Source organism: Neovison vison, chromosome 3 (assembly GCF_020171115.1).
Source record: "Neovison vison isolate M4711 chromosome 3, ASM_NN_V1, whole genome shotgun sequence".
In the NCBI taxonomy this organism is placed as follows: Eukaryota; Metazoa; Chordata; class Mammalia; order Carnivora; family Mustelidae; genus Neogale; species Neogale vison.
In genome coordinates, this window is record NC_058093.1 from 221,247,751 (window position 1) to 221,271,523 (window position 23,773).

General features: G+C 50.0%; 1 long non-coding RNA gene across 1 annotated transcript; it reads right to left on the bottom strand.

The window, feature by feature from the left end:
• Positions 1–2,204: 2,204 nt before the first annotated feature.
• Positions 2,205–14,011, bottom strand: LOC122902034. Its single transcript, XR_006383728.1, has 3 exons — positions 13,931–14,011; positions 5,513–5,590; positions 2,205–2,285 (listed from the first exon to the last, which is right to left on the bottom strand). It is a non-coding gene; the product is annotated as an uncharacterized LOC122902034 (long non-coding RNA).
• Between the last annotated feature and the right edge of the window lie 9,762 nt (positions 14,012–23,773).

The following is a 23,773-nucleotide window of genomic DNA, read 5'->3' on the forward strand; positions in this document are numbered from 1 at the left end:
TCAAACCTTCTGGGTTCACAGTACCCTTGGTGTTCCAGAATTGTTTCATCAAAAGAAAGCCTTCATGGTTCTATTTATAAGGTGCAAACTTAAAAGACATTTATGTCCTAACAACTCAGTACCGATTTGAAAAAACATAAGTTGAGAGAATAATATTTTTATTTTGGTCTTAAATAGACAGTTACTTATTACTGAGACGTGTTTGCCTGTTGGGTTCTGCACAACTTCTGAAACCTCAGCATTGGATTGGATCTGCAACCCTCATTTCCTGTTCCACACTGACTTGGGCTCCGACCTTGCTTTTATCACCACAACCACCAAAAACCCGGGGTCACCGAGATAGGACATGACATCATCAAAAGGAATGTGGTGTGCTCTCCTGATGGAGTGGTGAATGACCTCACGCCAGTAGTTCATGGGTCGTGTGAGAGATGTCAAGTACCCTGACAGTTCGCTCGATGATGAAAAATCCTTGAGGCTACTCCTGAGGGTTCCTGCAATTCTCCTGAAGCACTAATGGGTGCCTCGGCATACAGTTTGGGAAACGCAATCCCAGAGGAAAGACCACATGAAGCAGCTTTTGCACACTCCCCTAGGGTGCCAGCCATACTATAGGGATTCCCTGTGTGACCTTGAGCCAATTGCATCTCATTCTGGGCCTCAGTTTCCCTCCTCCCTCCTTGTAAAACCGGACGTCTGCTGGCACCAACACCATCAGCATTAATATCATCTTCAGTGCAACCTTTAATGACCAGAGCCCCATGTGTGCCAGATGCCCTACCCCTCATGACTGCCCTGCAGGAGTCATCACTGACAACCCCACCCTATAAAGGCTCCAGGGGTGTCAGCACCCTGAGCATTGTGGGCTGCAAGTGGCATCTTTCGCTTTGGCCCTACCCGTGCCTTGGAGATTCTTCCCTGCTTGAAGAGGAGCAATCAAGGTGACCCTACAGCACTGAGGACAAATGGCGCATTACATATGGACCCTGCAGGAGCACGACCCTGTCTACCAGCAACCAGGGTCTGTGTGGCCTGTCCCGTGTCTTCCACTAAAAACTCTCAGCAATCACAGCCTGCGTGGGAACTGACAGCCAAAGCCTGCTCAGAACAGAGCTGCATACTAGTGGTGAGTGGGGGGCAGGAGAGGGTTTGTTTTTTAAAAAGATTTATTTATTCATTTATTTATTTATTTATTTATTTATTTATTTATTTGAGAGAGAGAGAGCGCACACGCACACACACATGCACCCGAGTGGAGGAGGAGCAGAGGGAGAGAGAGAATCTCAAGTAGATGCCCCACGGAGCACAGAGCCTAATAAAGGGCTCAATCTCATGACCCTGAGATCATGAGTTGAGCTGGAGTCAACAGTCAGATGCTTAACCGACTGAGCCACCCCGGCGCCCCAGAGAGGTTCATTTTGGGGTCCATTTACAAAGAATAAACTGTTTGGTTTTCCTGGGCTTTATTACATTGAAAACCTTGAGCGGGCTTCTCCCTATCTTCAGAACAAAGAGGAAATGTCTTTGTGCGTTTTACAAGACCGCCCCCCAGACTCACCCTCCCACTTTTCAACGAAGCTGGAGTGGACCTGCTTCAATATGAAATGTTGATGGAACACAAGCCATTTTTGCCAGGCACTGTTCCAGGTACTGGGGATGTGACAGGAAACAAAAAAGACGCCGTGCCTCCCCTCACGGAATTTCTGGTCTAAGAGAGAGAGGAGAGGGTGGGGGTGTGGCAGGAAGGGAGAACATCTGAGTGGAAAGTTTAGCACACAGTCTTGCAAATAACTGCAGCATTCTGCTTGCTGTGGGCTTTAGAAAGAAGCACAGAGATGCTGAGACCTTGTCCAACAATGTCCCCCAGGGCCCCGTCCCCGCCTTATCATGTGGGACCATAATTACTTTTAAATTAGGCAATTACACACTTGTCTGGGTTGTCAATGCACCCCTCACAGAGGCCCGGGATATAATATGTGTTCAATAAACACAAGCGTCAAATGAGAAAGTACTCAGCATAGTGGCAATACAAAAGATGAAAAGAAAATTGCAAGGCTAACCACATACACACACAACACACACACACACACACACAAACATACATCTACGAGATGTCACTTTCCCACATTTCTCATGTGCCCTGGCATGCTTTGTTTCTCTTTTGAAGAGCTAGTTTATGCCGTACTCACCATTGTACTTCCTTCCACTCAGCTTTCCCCATGGAATGTGTTTAATCTCGTGTGCCAGTTCCCATCCATCGGGAGTGCCTGCCTGGGAGTGCTTTCCTACAAAAGATGCAAAGGGGAACTTGAGTTGAGATTGATTGACGATGTCTGCCCCGGACAGGGAAAGAGGTATTTCAGAGTGGAAATCTGCTTTGGGGGACAAGGTGAAGAGTTTAGCTCTCAGAACTGTGCGCAGACACAGCCACTGGAAAGCCCGAGCAAGGGACGACACAGCCACAGGAAAGCCCTTCTCAGATGGTTTGGCATAAAATTCTGTCACAGTGGATGGTGACAACATGGCCTGATCAGAGCCACCCTCTCTTAGGAAATACGTGTATCAGATGTACAGTGAGAAGTGTTTGCCAGAGCTGCTGTGACATCCCCATGGGACCAGTCACTGATTCCTTCCCCTTAAAGCATCCAGGATGTTCTAGAAGATCCAGGGCCAAGAAGGAAATGACAGTGTGTTGGTCTGGTTCTCCTAGAGACAGACTCGGAGGCCAGGATTCCTAGAAAAGGGAGTGGGGAGATGAAAGGTAGATGGATTTCATGATCCATAGGAAGTAACTGGAGCTCAGCTCTGCTGGGAGACAGTGTGATCCGCCTTGGCATTATCAGTCAGCCTCAGGGTTTAAGGCCCTGAGATAGTTCCCTACTCCAGGCCCATCTCCATTCAGAGCTGCTTCCAGGGGTAGAACTGGTTCCTCCACCCTACCTTCTGGTCAGCTGAATGGGCTCCCAAGGCCAGAACAACACCCACAAGCAGACGGTGACAAGCATTCACAGCAAGCAGGCCCGAGTGTAAGAATGGACAGAACATGGTGAACTGCTAATCGTCTCAGGTCACAGTGACACTTCCCAGGTCTCTGTGTGTCCTTATATTAACCCCCTGCAGTAAAAGCAACCTTTTCTGTAAAGGGCCAGCGGGTAAATGCTATGACTTTTGAGGCCATTTGATTTCTGTCACCCCATGCTCAGCTCTGCTCTTATAGTGGGAAAAACAGCCATAGGTAATATGTGAATGAATGAGCCTGGCTGCGTTCTAATAATACTTTATTTACAAAAGCAAGTGGAGGGTCAGATGTAGCCCACATGGCTGAACGCAGCTGATTCTTAACCCAAGTCTGGGATGATGTTTGGATAATTGGGGCACTGGTTCCAATCCACCATCTATGACTGCCAGGGGTAAGAACTCTTTCTAGGGTCTGAGTCCTGTCCCAGATTCAAGACAAAAGAGAGTGGCTATTGATTAGTGATGTCTGTCCTGGCCCAAGATGGGAGATAACAGCACATATACTGCACCTTTTAGATTTATAGCCTCAGCAAATCTCAGCAATCAGAAAGACTTCAAGCAATATGGTACGGATAGCCTCTGGTGTTATGAGTAGGGCTCATCTGGGAAGCCAGCCTCTTCTCAAGCAGATGGCAAACTTCTGGGACTTTCAGATGCTGTGCCTTTGCTGGGATGACTCCATTCACCCCCTAGACTGTGAGTGACTTGAAGATAGAAACAGTGTACCTTGTTCTTTGTTTCTCCAAGCCTAGTGGAGGCTGCCATGGTGTTTAACAAATGTCCCTTATAAATATGAATGAATGAATGAATAAATGAATGAATTGGAGATTCACAGAGATAACTAACGTATCCTGAATGCCTCCTATGTGCTAGGTGAAGACATGTACATACCTATTATCACATCTCTGATGCAAGAGTCATATGAAGCAGGAGCCCTAAAGTCCATTTTTCAGACTAAATGGCTTTCTAAATAATGACATATGCTAATAAAAGCAATGATAGTGATGGCGTTGATGGCAGTCACCACTTAGACCCACAGACCAGGCATTGTGCTATGTATTTGCTTACATCCTTACATGGAATCTATGAAAGGGAGAATGTCTTTAACTCCCATTTTTAGACGGGGACATCAAGGTTCCTAAGGGGTGCTCACTGGCCTGAGATGATGCCATGGAACATTGCTGAGCCAAAACGTGGCAGCAGACTGACTGTCTGCCTTGGGGGCTCATGATTGTTGCGTTGAATCACAGTGCTGGCTGTGTGCTGGTTCTTGCATGAAGAGATGGAGGGCCGTGGCAGGAATGGCCCTGGCCCATTCAGCTGGGACAGGTCACAGGCTGAGCAGGACAGGGCAGCAGGGGCAGGCGAAAGTGGGCAGGAGCGGGCTGTGCTTCCACCCGTGGGGTCCCACCCCAGCTCCTTCGCAGCAGCAGGCAGGGAGCCCTGGTGTGCCCGGCGCCCCTGTGATTGGCAGCCTGCAGATGGCGGGGGGTGCCTTGGAATTTATTATCCAAGCATGCCTTTCTGAGGGGGCCTCACTGCCTGACACTGCTTTATCGGAAAGCTGGGAATGGTTAGCTGAGCCCATCTGTTAGCCAAAGAGGGGAACTCAGTGGGTGGGGAAGTCTGCAGAGTCATTTAAAAGGAATTTCTCTGATGCTGAGGCCAGGGTGGAAGGTTATCTGCCCGTGGGCCCGTGGGCTGCCTGGTTTGGGGGCTTGGGGTCTCCAGAGGTGGCGTGTCTGGATTTGGTAGGGAGCTTTCCTTTCTCGTTCTAAACTGACAATGGCCAGGACCCTTCCCCCTTCAGAGCAGCAACTTTCACTCTGCAGTGATCCTTCGTAGCTAAATCCACCACGTTTGCATCATCAGTGTCTCGACGAAGAATATGGGACAGATGGGGATAAATGCAGCAATCTGAATTAATACCAGGGTCGCTAATGAATCCAGGAGCCGCGAAATAATTAGGAGAAGTTACTGCTCCTGCCATGGCGACGCTGTGTGTTGGATGCTTTCTTCTCTCTCCCCTCCCAGCAGCCATGGCGCCCTGGAAGAAGGTTGTGCACCCACGGGGGCATGTGGGTCTTCAGACTCGATCTTGGGTTCAGGTTCTGGGGTATTTAGGACAGGCTGCTGAACAGCAGGTAGAGTCAGGAGAAGGGTAGCTCCTCCACTGGGTATCCAAGGTTTATCCGTGCTTGGGAGACTTGGGGCGGTGGTCCTGGGGACATGGGGTTCCCCTCCTCTGGTGCTCAACACAGATAAACCATCGCAAAAGTTGCCCCAGCTTGCATTGTGTTCTGGGGAAGACACGTGCTAAGCAGTTTACATATAATATCTCATTTAATCTGCACCCCCCCTTTCCAGCCCCAGAACCCTGCATATCCCCATTCCTCTGAGGAAAACTGCTCTAGGAACTCGTGCAAGGATCTATAGTTGATACCCAGAAATCCACCTCAGAGATCTGAGCCCCTGACCATACAACTCCACTGACCTTTGCCACAAAGATCAGGATCATCTCTGGTGTTTCTTCCAACGCCCTCACACCTTGAAGCCTGCAAGATTCTAAGTTCTTGGAACAAGGAAAGAGAGAGAGAGAGAGAGAATAAGCTATTTTTTTCATAACTGGCTTTCTGATAAGCCTGGGCCCCTCTTCTATGTGATCATATGCTTGACTCCTTCTTTATGAAACTTAGAACAATTGCAACTGAATAATTAATTGAGTATTTAATTGTTTAATGGCTATCTACCTTGCTAGACCAGAGGTTCCACAAAGTACCATCTATTTTGCTCACTGCTATGGCCCCATGGACACATTATATTTGCTCAGTGCATATCTAGTGGATGGATGGATGAATGGATGGATGGATGGTTGGATGGATGGAAGGATGCATGGATGGTGCATGAAAGAATGGATGAAATAGTGAGTGAATGAATGAAGCAGGTAGGTCAGCCTAAGCCCCACTAAACAAGTGCCCTGTGGCTATGTTACCCTGCAGTGGCTCCTTGGTCCTGCCCGAGCTTCCCAGGCAGAGGCAGAGAAGCAGGCTCTGTGCTCAGTATCCTCGCAAGGGCATCAGGCACTGACAGGGCTCCTCTGACGCGGGCTGCGGGGCCATGTCCAAGGCCGACTCCCGCTCCCGCCTGCCCCCCTTGTGGGAGCGAGCGGCAGCAGCTGCTTCACACGGACATGCCTGAATGGCAACCAGGACCGTCTGGGCATCATGTGACCACCCGCCTGCAGGGGTGGGGGTTGCTGGATGCCGCCAGGGGGGTCGGGGGGTCACCTCTGTGGTGAAGTCATGTACCTGGCGGAGTCTGTGTTTATGGAGAATGGTTCAAGGAACAAAGAGTTCTTCATTTCTCTTTTCTCCCCGTTTTCTTCTTTCTCTTTGCTTGGCTGGCTGCATTCAGAACATTTCCAAGCCTGGTGGCCAAGGTGAGGGAGGTTTGCAGGCAGGGGGGAGGAAGGTCTGTTTTCTGACCGGCAGGGCCTGCCGCCATCTCACAGCCGAGAGCTAGACTGGGAGTTCCCAGGTTCAGTCTGTGGTTTCTCCTCGACCTGGCACTGAGAACGACCTTGAGCTCCTTCATCAACCCCTCTGAGCTTCACTCCCCTCCTGGTCTGTTCATGAAAGGCATCACAGTACCGGGGTCATTTCGAGGATCGAATAAGACAGTGCATATAAAGGGGTCAGCCCATACTTCTCAGTGAGTTCAGTTAATGCAGTTAATACTAAGAGCCATAATAATAGCAATCATATCATAAATTGTGGAAACAGATCTTGGTCCTGAGGTTTCTTTGTGTCAGGGATGGACGGATACAAATTAGGAGAGAGGGCATTTTTGCCACTGGCTTTTCTGGGCAGAGGAGCAAAGATGGACAGGATGTGGGAGGTGTTCCAGGGTCTTTGCAATTTTCCATCAACTGCTTGAACCTGAAAGGTTCCTAGAGGTCATGGAGCTTAAGCCCCTGGAGAGGCTTTTAGGAAGAGAGAAGAGAAGGGACTTGCCCCAGGTCACACAGTGGCAGACCAGCAAAGACAGACGTCCTTACCTTTCCTGAATTAATGACCATGGTGCAGGTCTTCTAAAGGAACGGCAGCCTCTGCCCCTGGCAAAGATAAGTGGCTGGGTGGCCATACCTTGAGGCTGACCCAGGCTAGAGCTGAGCCTGATGGGGACCTGAAACAGGGTTATCAACACACTTGCTTGTCCAGCACATCTATGGATAGTCAAGTGCTCTGGACCTCATCCCTGTGAGAGGTAAGTGCTGGCAGGTTGGTCTGCCCTTTTTAGAAGTGGGTCTCTAGAGGTGAATTGATTGACCCAAGGTCATTCACAAGTGGATGGCTGGGTGAGTAGACAGAGCTGGTGGTTAGTGCCCCTGTATGCCAGGCATAGAGGCAGGAAGATCGCTGTCTACTCCTGAGGCCTCTGAGACCTCATATTTTGATGTCTAACACTGACTCACATGGTGACCTTGAGCAAGTGACTTCTGCTCGGTGTTCTCATCTGTAAAATGGGAGTAAGCATGGTTTGTCTCTATTTTGCTGGGATGGCTATGCAGATTGGATGAATCTTTTCATTTGAAGCTCTTAGAACAGGGTTTGGCACATAGTAGATGCTCACTAAAGCTTGTCCCCTGAGTTGTCCAGAGGTCAAAACTCATGGCAGAATGGCGATACAGCACCTGCCAAAGTTCAGCTCACCAGAATGAAAGGTACATGACCCTCAGTGGTGGACTCTATGGATCTGTGGCCATCCTCAGTGGGCAAATGGAGACACACATAGATGATGTACAATGCCCAGGCCCAGAGGAGAAAACAAGTTAGAGGCTTCTGGAAATGTCTGCCTGGTGCCCAGTAACAAGGGCCAGGAGTACACTGAGCATGTGGATTTGGGATCATGGATTCAAGCCAGCCCATCCTTCTACTGGGGGGCTTTCCCTCTCCTTCTCCCCAGGAGAAGCATCAGGTCTCGAAGGAAGGACAGACATACCAGATTGGAAGCCCTTATCAGCCACTGACCAGCTTTGGGAATTCAAGCATTTACTTCACCTCCCCAGCTTGCCTCGTCTGGAAAATGGGGCTTCCCTGAAAATTTAACGGGATAGGCTTCCTCCAGGTGGGTCCCACTTTGCTTATAACTGAAACCGTGGCACTGAGCATAAAGCTTAACACCAAGTGAGTGTTTAACCAGCTTATGGCAAATAGGTGACTATTAATAACCACATGGTTCAAGGGCTTAACAAGGAGCCAGACCCTGTTCTACATGCTTTCCATATATTAGCTCATTTAATTTTGATGGACAGAGAGAGAGAGAGAGAAAGAGAGATTACAACGACCTGCATTTCACAAGTGAGCAAACTGAGGCTTGGATTAAAAAAAAAAAAAAAAAAAAAAGCAAAATCACTTGTTCACTTGTCCACAGTCACCCAGCTCATAAGTAGCAGGGTCAGGATTGCAGCCCATGCAATCTGAGACTAAAACCTGAGCTAGGGCCACGAGGATCCAACTGGACAAAAGGAAGAGGAAGGAGATGTGCAGAAATCATGTAGAGTTGCATAGACATGAGGGATCGAGACATAGTTGTATAACCAATGCTTCAATTACAAGCAGAGAAGGCACACCACGGCTGCAGGGTCCCACTGTATGAGGTTACAGAGCTGCACAGAGAGGACACCTGTCCATAAGGAGTGAAAGAATTCAAATCCTCCCCAGAGTGTTGCTAACTCTCATACAAGAGCACCCAGTCCTTCCCCAGCCCAAGCCGATCTCCCACAGATTAGCATAGCCTACATAGCATTTAAAAAAATAACTGGATTGGTCTCCAGATTCCAAAAATCAGATTTCACACAAAAATCCAGGTTCCTGGTGTAGAAGAGAAAGTGCTTTCATTTTGCTTTTTATTCTTTGTTTCTGGCCTGGCCCCTGGGGGCATCTGAGTTTGTGATCTCCTTGAGCGCAGGGCAGTGGGATGCTAGAGGGAGGGGCGTGATTGTGTTGGCCCATGGCTCAGTGAGAGGCCCAATCTCGGGAGAGTTTCCTCATCTTGCCTGGATAAAGATGACTCACAGGGCCAGCATGGGTCTCTGGCAGAGCCAGCTTTCCTTTCCTACTTTGTTTTTATAAAGCAGAAATAGAAGTTTCCATAACGTGGTACGACTCCACCCAGCACTGGCAGGCTTTGGGAAGTCACTGCTGTTTGTGAATGTCTAAGGGAGAGTTTTGGTGGGGAGTCTGCTATTTGCTCACAGGCTCACAGAGCCTCACAGAGCAGGACAGCATGTGCTCATCTCTACTGTAGGCTCTGTCTAAACACAGGGACTCCCCACTGGGTTCTCTCTCAGTGGGAGACAGTCAACGGGATGGACTTCTCAGGCCCCAGGACAGGGGTAGGAAAAGCAGAGACCTAGTGCAATTTCGGTAACCTTGTATCTTTCCGTCTCCTCTACCCATACGTCCTTCCATCTGCTCTTCCTTCCCTCCTTCCTTCCTTCCTTCTTACCATCCATCCATCCATCCACCCACTCAATTATCCACCCATCCACCCACCCACACATCTATCCATCCACCAGCCATCCATTGACCATCCTTCTGTCCATTCATCCATCCATCCATCCAAGTACTATTTATTAAGAACCTACTGTGCCTCACATTCCCCACTCCATAATCTGAGATACAAAAATAGACAAAACAGACTCAGACCCCTCTATCCTCACACAATGCACACTCAAATCAGGGAGACAGACATCCAAAAGGTAGTAATAGACAAAGAATAGGGGAAAACCACAGGGTCCATCAATAGATTAATTAAATCAGTTTGGCTCATTATAGAATGGGATACCATGTGCCCCTTAAATGAAGCAGATCTCTGTATGGTGACATAGAACAACCCTCTGAGTAGAAACAAAACAAAACAACAACAACAAAAAAAAAACAGGCATGGATAGTGCCTGCGTTATGTGTGCACTGGAAAGTGCAGGGACCTTGGCTAAGCCTTTATGTACTTGTACTAGCAGTAGGGCCTCTGGGAGGGTCCACAGGGAATCGGGGACAACTGATGCCTCAAGGAAAGCTAGGACACTAGGGTACGAGGAGGGGAGAGAGTTATTAGCGCTGTTTGAGCATTTTGTTTTTTGAATGTACAGCTTTTTTTTTCCAATAAAATGTGAAGCAAACTTAAAAGATAGTAAATAGATTGACAGACAAAGTGTGAGAGGAGAGGACGGATAGATAGATACAGAATAAAGCACAGGGGAAAAGAAAAAGGCTTTACAAGTTTGGTGGTTTGGTGAGTATTTGGAAAAGGAAATCCACTCTGCTTTGTGCCCTTCAGAGAAAGCTCCCCTGAAGATGGGACTTTTGGGCTGGCACACTCCAGGTGAACAAGAAGTGTTCAGTGACAGGTGCAGAGATGGGCACACAGACCTCCCCGTACTAAGAGGAGCTGTGGGTCCCCTCTCTGGACCTCAAGTGGTACATCTGCAAAGGGGGAAAAAGACACTCTCAACCCAAGGTCCAGGAAACCCTATGAAACTGCAGAGGGTACATCCAAATCCAAGATGCCGTAACCGTTACGAGGGGTAATCTCTCTCCCTGTCTCTTCCCACTCCTCCATCCTATTGCGACAGACCTACTGATCAACACTGGGGACCATCAGGAAAAAGAAAATCTGACTGTGTATCCAAGCTCATGGTCATTAAACCCCAGAGATGGGCTTTGAATCTCTCTGGGGGCAAGCGATCACTGCACCTTTCTCTCCCTTCCCACCAAATAAATTACAAAGGCCAAGAAGGTTAATTTATCTGAGTGGATGGATGCCAGCTGCTCCATCATACTGGCGTAGTATAATAATCACAGCAGATATCTTGAGTGCTAACCTTATGCCTGGTCTTTAGCATGAAAGACCTCATTCTGTCTCCAAGGCAAGATAGGCAGCCACATGACTGTTGATCCCTGTTCACAGGATGAAGGTCCAGAGGCCTGGAGAAGTTTAGTTACTTGCTTAATGTTGCACAGCTACTAAGTGCTGGAGTGGGAATCCAAATCCTGGTTATGCTGACCACAACCACCAACCTACATCACTGCCCATCACATAGGGGAACCTTCCTCCCCAGGCACTGAAACCAGAGAAGGCTGCCTGGAGGAGGTGTCATGTAAGTCATGCCTAGGAGGGCCACGGGGCTTTAAATCCCTTCTCTAAGAGAATCAGCCATCTTCCATAAGGAGATTCCTCAAGAACACAGGGCCCTGGAGACATTAAAAGGAAACTCCTAAAAAATTCATCTCTGAATAGTAATTGTATCATAAAAGTATTGAGCTAGAGCACACATGCAAATTGGACCATATGAATAAATGGTGTAAACAGTTGGAATGGGGTACACGTTCAGAGACCACCACCCTCTTCAAGGTGTCAGGCAAAAATGGGCCAGGTGGCAGTGTGCCCTGAGGTTGGAGGGATGTTTTCGTCAACCATTTACTAATGGCTCAGACCCCCAAGCCTGTTGAGGGTCACACCTCTAGCATCATTTGAGGACATGGTATGCTCCGTGTTGGCACTTTCTGAGTACCTACTGTATGCTGGGATGGTGTCCCTTCTTCCCCATGCCTGCTATGCTCACCACCACTTCCACGTGACCTTGCTCACATGGATATTTGTGAACTTGTGTGCCCACATTGTTCTTCATGACTTTCTTGGTGGGGGCATTCATCAAGCATTACTGAGCACCAACTATGTTCAGGCTGGTGTCCGCCCTCAACCCCCAAAGATAGTCATGGTTGGCAGAGTGCTTGCTTGTGGAGGGGGCCTCCAAGACAAGACTGGGGAGATGGGGAGCTGGCCAGGCAAAGATGCTGGCAGGAGAGCAGCTCTGGGTAAACCTGGCTGGATCACACACATTCTTGAAACCACACGTAGTTGAATGTGGCTGGAAAGTAGGGGCTGAATGGTGGTGGGGATGAACCTGGGGGATTAGAACATTCTGGAAAACATTGTTTCCCCACTATGGGCTGGGACTTGATGCCCATTTGGAGTAAATCAGCCTTTTTGGTCTTCCTAAATCTTTGGGTCTTAATTACCCAAGAGGTAGAACCCGTACCAAGTGGGTCTCCTCAATATTCACAGGGCAATCCCCACAATCTTCCTGTGGTTTACAAACTGTATTCCATGGAACCCCGAGATTCTGTGTCGATGTTTCTTGCAGCTCCATGGTGGGGAAGAGGCGGAGTTTCAAGTAGGTAATGTTCTGCAGCCTCTCCTGCTTCAGCCAGATCAGTGCCACTTGTATGTTTTTTTGCTGCTTGAAATTCCATGAAAGAGTTCATGTAGGGAGGGATTCCTTTGCTTATATAAGAACAACCCACACTTGATGCAGAGTAAAGCCCAAATTCTTCAATACCTTTGGTGATTCCAACCCAACCCATCTCTCCAGTCTCAGCAAAGCCATTTCCCATGCCCTGTGTCTTCCAGCCCTGCACCCCAGCCTCTGCTACACGAATATGCACCAAGCCATGCATGCTCCCCCCATACATCCATTCTTTCCTTATCTTATTCCCTTTCTGAGGCTGACTTAAAACCCTTCCTCCTCCAGGAAGCCCTCTCTGATGTGTCTTCAATATCACCGCTACACCTTGGTTCCCCCAAATAAGAGCTCTGACCCACCAAGAATGACAGCCTCTTTTTGATGATCCATCTCTTCCCCTCATCAGGCAGTGAAATCCACTAGGGAAGAATCTCTGACCTGGTCACCAGCCATGTCCCATCCTAGGCCCAACATATGGCAGGTCCCCAAGGAATGTGTGCTGAGCAAATGGGTGCCAGGAAAGAATGGAGAGATGATGGGGTTTGGGAGGGCTTAAGTTAAAGTGTGCGTGGACAGATGGATGGATGGATGGATGGATGGGAAGGAAGGGAAGTGGCAGGAGGAGGGGAGGGAGGAAGGTGGAGTGGTGGGTAGATGGGTGGGTGAATGGATGGATAGAAGGGAGGGAGGAATAAAGGAAGGAAGGATAGAAGGAGGAAAGAGAGGACAGAAAGATGGCAAGATAGAAGTGTGGAGGGTAGACATACATGCTTGCAGACAGCAGAACCCTGGTTCCACCTTCCCTGACAGGCCATAGGGCCTCAGCCTTCCCGGAGCCCTCTCCACCTAAAATCCTCCTCCCTCCCTCCCACCTCCATCACAGAGCCGGCCCCTGACATGCCCTCGCCGGCACAGTGATTACTCCTTGAGCAGCCTCCCGTATCCTGTTCCTGCTCTTCCTACAAGCAGAGAAGCAGAAAAATCCATCCTGATGAGGAGGCAGCCGCCCGCCCTCGTCCCCCCTCCTCCTCCCTCCCCTGCAGCCTGTAACTCTCGAGCAGTCAGGCAGAAACAGGCAGTCAATTTTTTCCAGGGTCGAGCGCCGGCTGTAAGGCACGGCCCTACAGGGTGACAGGGGAAGCGGGGGGCCACTTGGATGGCGTGACCCGCTCTCCCCCATCCTGGGCCCAGTGCCTCCCGCCTCGCTCACCCTGAAGCTGCCAGCTGTGTAATGCAGGGGACATAGCATCCCGACCCCTGCCACCATCACCACCGTGCAACGGGCTCACCTAAGATCTCAGCCCCATGAAACATCAGGGGCCCGGCAGAATGCCCTGCTGCCATCCGTCACACCTTTTCCCCTAGCCTGGCTTCCTACTTGCCTGGAAGCCAGCTTCCTTTCCCCGCTGCCTGCCCTCAGTGGCTTCATGGCAGGCTCCGAGCAGAGGAAAAGGCAACTGATGTGTCAAGTGCCTCCTGGCTGGGTGCTATGGTGTGCTGCCTTGCTATCACCCCGGCTACCGGGAGTGTTGACAGCCCCCAGCTGAGACTCTGCTCCCGGCACCTGCCCTCAGCTAGAGAGAACTGCCTTGTCCAAGGTCAAACCTCCTTCCAGGGGCGGGTCGACGAGAGGGGTACACCAGTCCGGCCTCCTTGCCGCAAGGCAGGATGACTTTGAAGAGTCACATCAGCTCCAGATCTCCCTGCGGGGTCAGCAGAAGCCGTTGGTGAGACTGAATCACGCCCCAGCTTCTCTGGGCCTCACCCTTCTCACTTGCCTGCCCCCCACCCCCGCCAAGGAGTTGGCCCTGCACACTGCACCTCAACAAAGCCCCTGCATTCAGAATCATGGGGACCCAGTCTGCAACAACCTTTCATGCATTTACATTTTTAAGGTCTATGGCAGCTCTGTGTGGCATGTTCTTTGTTTCAGGTGTCAGGGATCTGGGGCTCAGGGAGGTGTCACGCCTCTTGTCCCAGGCCTCACAGAGTAAGTCAGAGCTGGGATTCCATGCTAGTCTAGCCTGCTCTCAGTTAGTCCAGATTCTGATACCCTCCATCCCTGCTGTGCAGAAGACAATGCCATGGAGATTCACTGCTCCTTTTAGACTCTGGAGAGTCCCCAGGACTGGGGTTCCCTGCCTCTGCTGCGGGGAGCCCAGGTGGAGACACCTGTGACCCAGGATCAGGTGCCTCTTCCAGGTCTCTAGACCTCAGGGCTCACTCACGTGGCCTCTCCTGCCTTCCCCTCCAGACTGCCCCCCTCTCTCCACCTGCCACACCCACCAATGGCACCGAGGTCCCGTGGTGGAGCTGGAGGGCCAAATGCGTCTGGCTTCAATTCTGGGCTTTTGATAGAATGGACCGCTTGACCCTTCTCTGAGCCTTCATTTCCTCATCTTGCAAATGGACCAGTTGGAGGATTGCTTGACACAACGTATACAAAAGACTGTACCCAGGGCCTGGCACACAGCAGCTGTTGAGTATTCCCACTTCCTTCAGTCCTAGTGATCGTATCTGACCTGATGAGGACAATCCGTGCAGAATATGGAGCATGAACTTGAATTCAAACAAGCACTTGACTCTCATGGTCTCGTTCCCTCCTTGTGACAACTCCATGAAGCCAGTCTCATCATCCTGTAGGATGTAGAGAGACAAAGGGGCATATCCACAGTTCTCAGGTGAGGAAGTGGACAAGTTGGGACACACCAACCGCTTTGTCCAGCTCCAAAGCCACAGTCTTCACCACTTGGATTCCCTTCTCCTCCTTCTGTGAGCATCTTGGACCCCTGGCCCTTCCACATGCCCCAGTTCCAAGTTGACCATGTCTCCCAGGGCAGTTGGGTATCCCCTAGTTTGCCCAGTGGGGTCACTATATGGAACCAGGTTCCCAGGTGCCCTGCTGAGAAAATCCATGGAAATCATGGGTTCTGGTATCAGGTTGCTCACACCTTAGCCTCCCTGCCCTTCATGCTGAAACAGTCATTCTAATAACGAGAAAATCCTGACCCGGGGCTAAGAGCTGCCTTCTGAAGGGCACCCAACCCAATTCAGGGGCGGAGGGACTCCACCTCCAGGAAAGCCATCTGTACCCTCCCGAAGCTCTTCCAGCCATGGAAGAACAGGGCTCACTGGCTGTGGTGTTGGCCATAAATCCGTAATTGAACAATGTCTGGGACCACTAGTCCCCATCAAGAAAAACCAGAAGAATGTGGTCAAGTTGCTCGCAAGGTCATGGAGATGTCCTCTGGGACTGGGCCAGGGGCCCAGGAGTCCTTCCTGTGGCTTCCAGAGCCAGATTCTGTGTGGGAAGAGCACTGGACTAGGAGGCAGCCAGCCATGGTGTCAAATTCCGCCTCTGCCACCTGGAGCCGTGGCAATGCCACGGAGCCTCTCTGTGCCTCCGTGTCCTCCTCTGTGAACTGAGCATCCCACTCCCAAGGTGACGTTCTTGTGACAACTTAACATGATGAGGGCTTCCTGATCGCAGATGGAGAAATTCTAACTATATATTCTAACTATGTCTATGCTTTGAAGATGCCGAAGGTGATTGATTGCAGGCAGAGAGGGAGGGGACGGGATGAAACCAGTGCGAGGGAACAGATACGACCAGACCAAACCTCAAGAGGGGGGTCTCCAAACATTTCTTCCCGGTTCCACTGGGGCTGCGTATTTACGTGTTTGGCTAGCCTTCTGCTTTGTCTTGTCTCTGGCCAGCTCCAAAAGAGACTATGGGATTTACCAAGTAGATTACATGGCACTTAGCTAATGAAACGGCTCCCTCCGCACCCCAGCACCCCCCACCAAGATATCGATCAGTCACTGGCAACCGTCGAGCTTCCAGCAGCCTCTGGACAGTTTAAAAAGAAAACCGGCCATTAATAAAATTGAATGTTTGTTGGGGGGGCGGGGAGGGTGAAGAGGGGGACCAAGATGGGGAAGGGCTGGCAGGAGGGGAGGGGGCTGGGAAGAAGCTAACAGACAGGGAAGAAAATCAGAAGAAAAAGTACCTCTCTGGTTCAGAACCCACATCACAGATGCAGGAGAGATTGTGCAATTAACCACTTCCACCAGAAAATGCCTGCCAGGTAAACAGGCCAAATAAAAAGTCCAGGGGTGACTGTCTGTACGTCATGGGGGACAAAGTTTGGAAACTCAGGACAGCTCCCCCACAGCAGGTCTTGTTTGCTCCACGTACGTTTTACTGAAGTGGAATTGACTGCCAGTTTTTGTTTTTTTTTTTTTTTTAATGGGAGTTTTCGTCAAGAAAATCTTAATCCCTGGAGTTTCTTGGAAAATGGGAACACGCAGTAACCCTGGGCTTGCATTCCTGCGCAGCGGCCACGGGAAGAGTGCTAACAGCTGTCCCTGTGGGCGGGGTACACGGGGTCCATAGGGTCGGCTGGCTCAGTCCCCGCCTGGCCCTGGTGCCCACTCACCCCTGCCAGCGAGGGTGAGACACCAAGCTTGAGTCTGAGAGCCTGACCCAAAGGCTGAACCGAATCCACACGTCTGGGTGTGGGATAATGTGTGTGAGTGATGCCCCCTGGGTAAATGCCGAATGCCCAGATATTAACAGAGGCTGCCTTTCCCTAAGTAGGACCTTCATCTTCTTCTTTTGTACTTACTGTTCTCATCCACAGAAAACTATAGACTTGGCTTTAGGGGCAAAGAATCAATATAGGCAGAGCTGAGTATTCTGAATGCTCGCAATGACGGCAATTACACCAAGAAGGGAAAAGTAACAAAAAAGCCAAACTACCGTCTTCTCCAAATTGGGGAATTGCAAGAAATTTGAATCTTCTATCTTTTTCTGCCACAAATCCCTCTTGTATTTCTAATGGGACAACCACTGACCAGGTATGTGTGAATGAAATGTAAATTATAATTAATCCATGTTAACAGAGATGCGATTCTTGGGAAGGAGTCTTGGTCAGTGCAGGGACCTTGAGCAGAGGTGGGGCTGGGGGTGGTCTGGGGCTCTGTCAGATGCTTTTGAGCCCCTTTCTCTGGGATCGGGAACCTGGTCAGGTGGGTACGGCATGTTGTCCTGCCCCCAGACCTCAGACCCCCATCTGTGAATGGCAAAGAACGATCTAAATTCCTCATAGGGAACAAAAGGGGAAGCTAGCATCTTTTAGATGCTCCTATGTGCTAGATATGGGTTGGCATGTTTTTACACATGTGTGTTCACAAAAGAGCCTGGAGTTAATAAGTCAGGCTCTCAACTCAGCTGTTTCCTCACTGTGATCTGACCTTCTGTGGGTCACTTAACCTCTCTGAGCCTCCTATGCTTTCTGTAAAATGGGGCTCAAACTGAACTCTTAGGGTTGGAGGGAGGTTTAAATGAGCACTCTGTGTCTGGAACCCAGTAGACTATCAAAACAAGGCTAAGCACTCTCTGTATTATTACTGTTGATACTATTGAAAAGCACCTACATTGTGCCTGGCAGTGATGGGCGGGGTTTCCCATCCATCATCTTGCAATGACATGAGTGTGAGGCCATCATGCTCCACAGAGATCACGTCTGTGTGACCCACAGAGACCTCACCTGTGCCTACCACTGACCCCTGGCCCCTAGGAGACTGTCATCACTATATTTTTTAAACTAAGTAAGTGCCTGGCCCCTTGTGGCCCCCTACCCTCTTTCTGTTGTGATACAAGAGCAAGACCAGATTCACATTCTCCCTCCATCACTGTAGGGCTTGGGTCAGCACCTTCCCCTCTAGCCTCGGTCTTATTATCTGTCAAATGGCCGTGCCCATTGGGTCCTTGGGAGAGTTCATCAATATGGTTAATGTTTGGAATGGCTTCACAGAGCAGAAGGAGTAATTGATCTTGATGTAACTATCTCCATCTTACTGATGAGAAAAATTGCACCCTGTATCATTCATTCGTTCGTTCATTCCTAACTTGTACACTGAAGTAGGGCCTCCCTCCACCCAGGTCTCCAAAAGTGTCCGCATCCCCCGAAAAACATGTGGTGGAGAGAGAGGGGAGCAGGCCTCCCCCACCCTGGGCCTCCTCATCTCTCACTGTCGGGGAGGCAGCTGTGGCCAGACATTTGGAATCCATTATAAACATCCCTGTCTGATTCTGTTCTCCCCTGTTCGTAACTTACAGCAACGGATTCCAAGGAATTTTGGCTCAGTTCCTTGGCAGAGGGAGACCTGGAGGGATGATGGAGAGCTCTCTCCCCTCCACGCCATCCACACATGGTCCTCTTCATTTCGGCATCCAGAGCAACGCACAGTAAACCCAGAGGTGTAAGGGGAAGAGCTTTCACCAAAAGGACTGGGGTCTCAGCCTGGACTTGGCTGCTTCCTGCTGGAGTCATCTCTCTGAACCTCAGTTTCCTTATCTGTAAAGGGAATAGCAATAGTACACAGACATGCTACCCTTGCTGCTAGGAATTCACTTGTCTGTGTCAATTCAATGTCTCACACAGTCGATATTTGAGAAATTATATCTCTCCCCTGTTCTGATATCAGGTTTGCTCTTTGCCGTAACCAAGAAAGCAGGGGGTGGGCTGGACGAGAACTTGATGCAGAAACTGACCACTAGCCTGCTGGATGCCCTTGACAAAGCCACTTCCCAACCCCGCGCCTGTTTCCCCAGCCTTCTGCCTCTTGCTCCCTGACTTTCCCTATATTGGTGCTCTGCCAGCCTCAGGGGCCCACAGCACGACTCCGGCCCCAGCAGCCTTCCAACCCTCCCTGTCTGTCTGTCTGCCCCACCGGGTCTCACTGGCCTCAGATGCCATGGCGTCCAGCCCTGACTTGCCCTGTCTTGGCTCCAGCTCCTCTCCCAGAGGCCTTTTCTCTCTTGCTTCCTATGCACTGTTTCCTTCTTTTCTCTGCACCAGCCCCAGTTAGTCTCCTGGGCCCCCGCTCTGGCCCCTTGGTGGGTGGGGGAGATGGGAAGCCAGGGTCTGAGGGGGTGACAATCATCACACTGACCATGAGGGCATAGCCTGGTGTCCTCCAGGCTTGTCAGATGGCCTCTGTGTGAGCTGGAGCTGCGTTGGGTGTGTGTGCCTGTAGGTGGCATGTGCGTGCGTGCTAAGTGTGTGTGCATGTGTGTGTTATGTGGTGTCTGTATAAGGTGTGTGTGTGTGTGTGTGTGTGTGTGTTGTATGCTGTGTGGTGTGTGTATATGGGGGGACTGTGTAGTGTGCTTATCTTCCCCCACCTCTATGAGGTAGAGAACCTCCTAGCTCCAAGATCAAAGAGAAGGAATGAGAGAGAAACCGTGTAGGAATATCTCTTGGACCCTGACTTCCTGCAACTTCCCACACATACGCACATGTCCATTTGTCTTTCTCCAGATATTTTAGCTGCCATTCTATTGAGAGACCAGCAGGACCCCATGCCAAGAGAACATTGTCCCCTCTTTGCAGATGAACACACTGAGGCCCAGTAGCTTAAAAAGCCTGCAAAGGTTTGCTGGCCCTGAGCCCAGGAACCAAGTCTGCTCCTAAAACTTTCTGTGTCCGGGAGAACCGACCTGCCTCTGGCCAGTCCTCGGGGCTCCTGGGGATTTTCCCCATTGTGTTTGTTCTCCTGCTTTTTCTTCTCTGAGCTCTGCAACTTGGGCTCCAATATGTTCACTCTCTTTTTCCCCTGTTCCTTAAGTTACAATTTTTCACTGCTATTCTTTGTTTCCCTATATCTCCATTCTCCTACCTCTACCCCTTGTCGCTGTGTCTGTCTCTGTGTCTTTCTCTCTCTCCTCGTCCCTCTCTCTGTTTCCGTCTCTCTCACCCCCTCCAAACCCTCACCTTCCCTCTGTCCCTCCATGCATCCATCTCTCTCTCTGTCCATCTCTCCACCCCCTGCCTCTCTGGTCCATTCCTTGTCTTCTGCTTCTCCCAGCAAAGCACCACAAGCCCATGTCAGTCCTGACTCAGCTGTGCTACACTGCGTATCATTTTTCTGTCCCTCAGCGGTGCCCTGCTGATCCCCTGCTCTGGGTCCTGTGACTGAATTCTACACAGGCCATCTCGCAGCTCATTCAGTCCTGGCTTCCTGATGCAGATCCCAAAAGGGCTCGGGGTATGGGAGACAAGGTGGGTCGACGATTTTGTCCTCTCTTCCCCCTCCCAGCAGCCAGCGGGCAGCAGCATCGACCGCTCACCAGGCCCTGCTGGGCAGCCTTCTCTTGCAGCTAGACTCCTCCCCCAGGTCCCAGTAACACTCCCTTCTCTCTCCTCTAAGCCTAGGAAATTCTAAGGGTTCCCCACTGTCGCCAGCCCAGTGGAGCTTCACCATTCTTCTGGGCTCCCCTTAACCCTTGTCCACACTTAGATCGCTCTTCCCTTCATTGATCCATGGTTACCTGTTTCCTGCCATGGCAATTCTGAATGCAATTGTCCCCCTTTGGCTGAACCCCTATGGCCATCCTACCCTCCTCTTCTCTTCTCTGACACCTCTTCGCTCCTGTGCTCACACCCAACCTCCCGCACTGGACCCAAGCTTGCTCCCCAGCCAGACCGGGAGCTTAGCCAGGCAGAGGCTGTACCTACACCTCCCGTGTCCCCTTACCAGTGCATTGCACCTAGTCTGCTCCCAGGCTCTGTGAAAATAGAAACTGACGAGTCAGCCCAGCAGCCCAGCAAGTGAGGTGTGTCCGCAGCGCTGCCTGGGATTTTCGAAGAAATCCACTCTGGGCCCATCACTCCCCCTCCCAGGCTTTCGTGTCAGAGATCCCGCAGCCCTGTGGCAGGGGGTCCCTGATAAAGGGGCACTCCCACACTGCAGTTCAAACCAACTCCACAGCACTCCTCTGTGCCCCCAGCTCATGGATGGAAGGGCTCCCCTGCTCCTGGCACCCGTTCAAGCTGCCTGGTGAACTAAATTGATTTTTTATCGTTGCTCTGGAGCGAGCTTAATGAATCTGTTAGTGACGGCTGCCTGCCCCAATCGCCTCTCAGTGCCTATGCCACCAGAACGGCTCTTCCTGAGATGGAGGAGGCATTATTTAAGGCTCAGCCTGTGCCCCTGAGAGCAGCTGGGCATCAGCAGGGCCATGCTTCCCTCTTCTTGGAGGCATTTCCATATTGGGGTAGGGCTCTAATGTGAGTCAGGAAAGGACAAGGCCATGCTGAAAAAGAACAGAAGATATTTAATTAGTATGTGTGTTCCTAGGGACAAACTTCCATCTGTCTGTCCATCTGTCCATCCACCCATCCATCCAACCATCCATCCATCCATGTACCAGCCCATTCACTGACTTGTCTATCTACCCATTCACCCAGCCATCTGTCCTTCTACCAATCCATTTTTCTTTTTTTTATGATTTTATATTTATTTGAGAGAGCACAGGAGGAAAGAAGCTCAAGCAGACTCTGTGAACTGAGTGCAGAGACCAACAAAGGGCTTAATCTCACGACCCTGAGATCATGACTTGAGCCGAAACCAAGACTTGGACACTTAACTGACTGACCCACCCGGGCTCCCCCAGCCACCCATTTTTCTATCTACCCATCTATCTGTCCAACCATCCACACTTCCTTGCATCCGTCCACCCAGCTCTTCATCAATCCATCCATGCATCCATCCTTTCGTCCATGCATCCACGCATGCAACCATCCATCCATGCATCCATCCTTCCATCCATCTGTCCTTCCACTCATCCTTCCCTACATCCATCTATTCATCCAGCTGTTCACCTTTCTATCCATGCATCCTTCCACTCATCCATCCATGTATCCATCCTTCTGTCTTTGCACACACCCACCTATGCATCCATCCACCCATCTACCATGCATCCATCCTTTCATCCATCCACTAATTTATCATTCCATCTCTCTATTATTTCATTTATTTTTCATTCATTTGACCTTACATTCAGTTCATTATAAAATCCAGCATCCTTACTGTGGCCTACAGGGTACCAAGGATCTTCCCCCTCAACTCCTCTCTTACCACTCTCTCCTCTTACTCCACTACATTCACTCTAATATTGCTGTTTCTCAAACATGCCCCAGACCCTTTGCATCTGCTGTCTTCCCTGCCAGAAACACTCCTTCCTGGATACCATCAAGGCTTGCTTCTTTCCTTCACTAAGTATCTTCTCAAATTTCACTACTTCCAAAAGATAGTCTCTGGTTACTCTTGATATAAATTAGCAATTCCTTGTCACTCTTTATCCTTTATCCTCCTTTTTAATTTCATGTCTTGCCCTATGGCATTGTATCATATGTATTTATTCTGTTTAGTGTCTACTGTTTTCTGTTAGAAAGAAGTCCCATGAAGGGAGGGCCTGTGCCAGTTTCATTGGAACTTTTATCCCTGGGCCCTAGAACAGTGTTCAGCATATAATAAGCATTCGGGAAGATTGATTTATGGAATCAATTCTTTAATTCACTAATACATCCTCTGTCACTTCTGTCAGATGCTGATACCAAAATAAATGGTGAAAAAAAACAAGCACAGCCCCTACCTCTTAGGACATCAGGTCCTTGGAAACTCACAAGATGGAAGGGGAGACTTCCAACCAAATAGCCACACAGGTGATTATAAAGTTGCATCTGGGCTAACAGCCTTGAAGGAGGGGACATGAAGTCTATAAACATTTTGAAGTTGTTTGTGTTTTTGTTGTTCACAGTTAAGGCATCCTGTCCATCCACATCACCCATGGAAATCCTGGTTGGAACAGAACCTACTTCCTCAGGTTTTTGCTACCCTCCTTGAGGCTCCAGCTTCCTTGCTTGCACTCTCTGCCCCTCCACATCTTCAATCTCCATGGACAGAAGAGACAAAAGGGTAGGCCACTCCTTGCCTCCTTAGGCTGGGCCTGGACCTGCATCAGAGCATGGATATTGCTGGGTTTGTTCTCCTTTCTTTTCTTCTTCCTCCATCTAAGCCAGGAGCCAGACACAGGGTGTCACCATGCCTCAGAAAGGAGGTAGCTAAGTAAGCCCAGGGATCCCCTAAAATGAAAGGATGCCCTGAAGGAGGAAGGAGAAATATCTTGCTTTTGAGGGTAGCAGGGATGCAGGAGAAACACTTCAAGACCAAAATGAAGTTCGGGGCTGAATGGTAGGAAAAGTGGAGACCTGAGTCTTGGGGTGGCAATAAGACTTTGGAAGGTACAATTATGAGTACACCAAGGGAGATGTAATCCTGGCCATAGGGGTACCCCGAGTCCTCCTTCCCCAAGAACCCCATGCCTCTAGCTTGAATACAGACAGTCATGACTATAGCAGATGGTATTTCCCCCAATTAACCAAGGCAACATTCCCAATCCTATCTGCTCTTCCGCAGCCTTGTCATATCCCATCAAGAAGTAGAATCTATTCCTCTTTCCCTTGAACCCAAGAGGGCTTGTGACTGCTCTGACAAAATTCATTAATAGTGATGATATGTGATTTCTGGGGTTGGGTCATAAAAAGGACAAGCTTCTCTCTGGCTCTTTCACTAAGGAAGCCCAGCCTTCAAACCAGC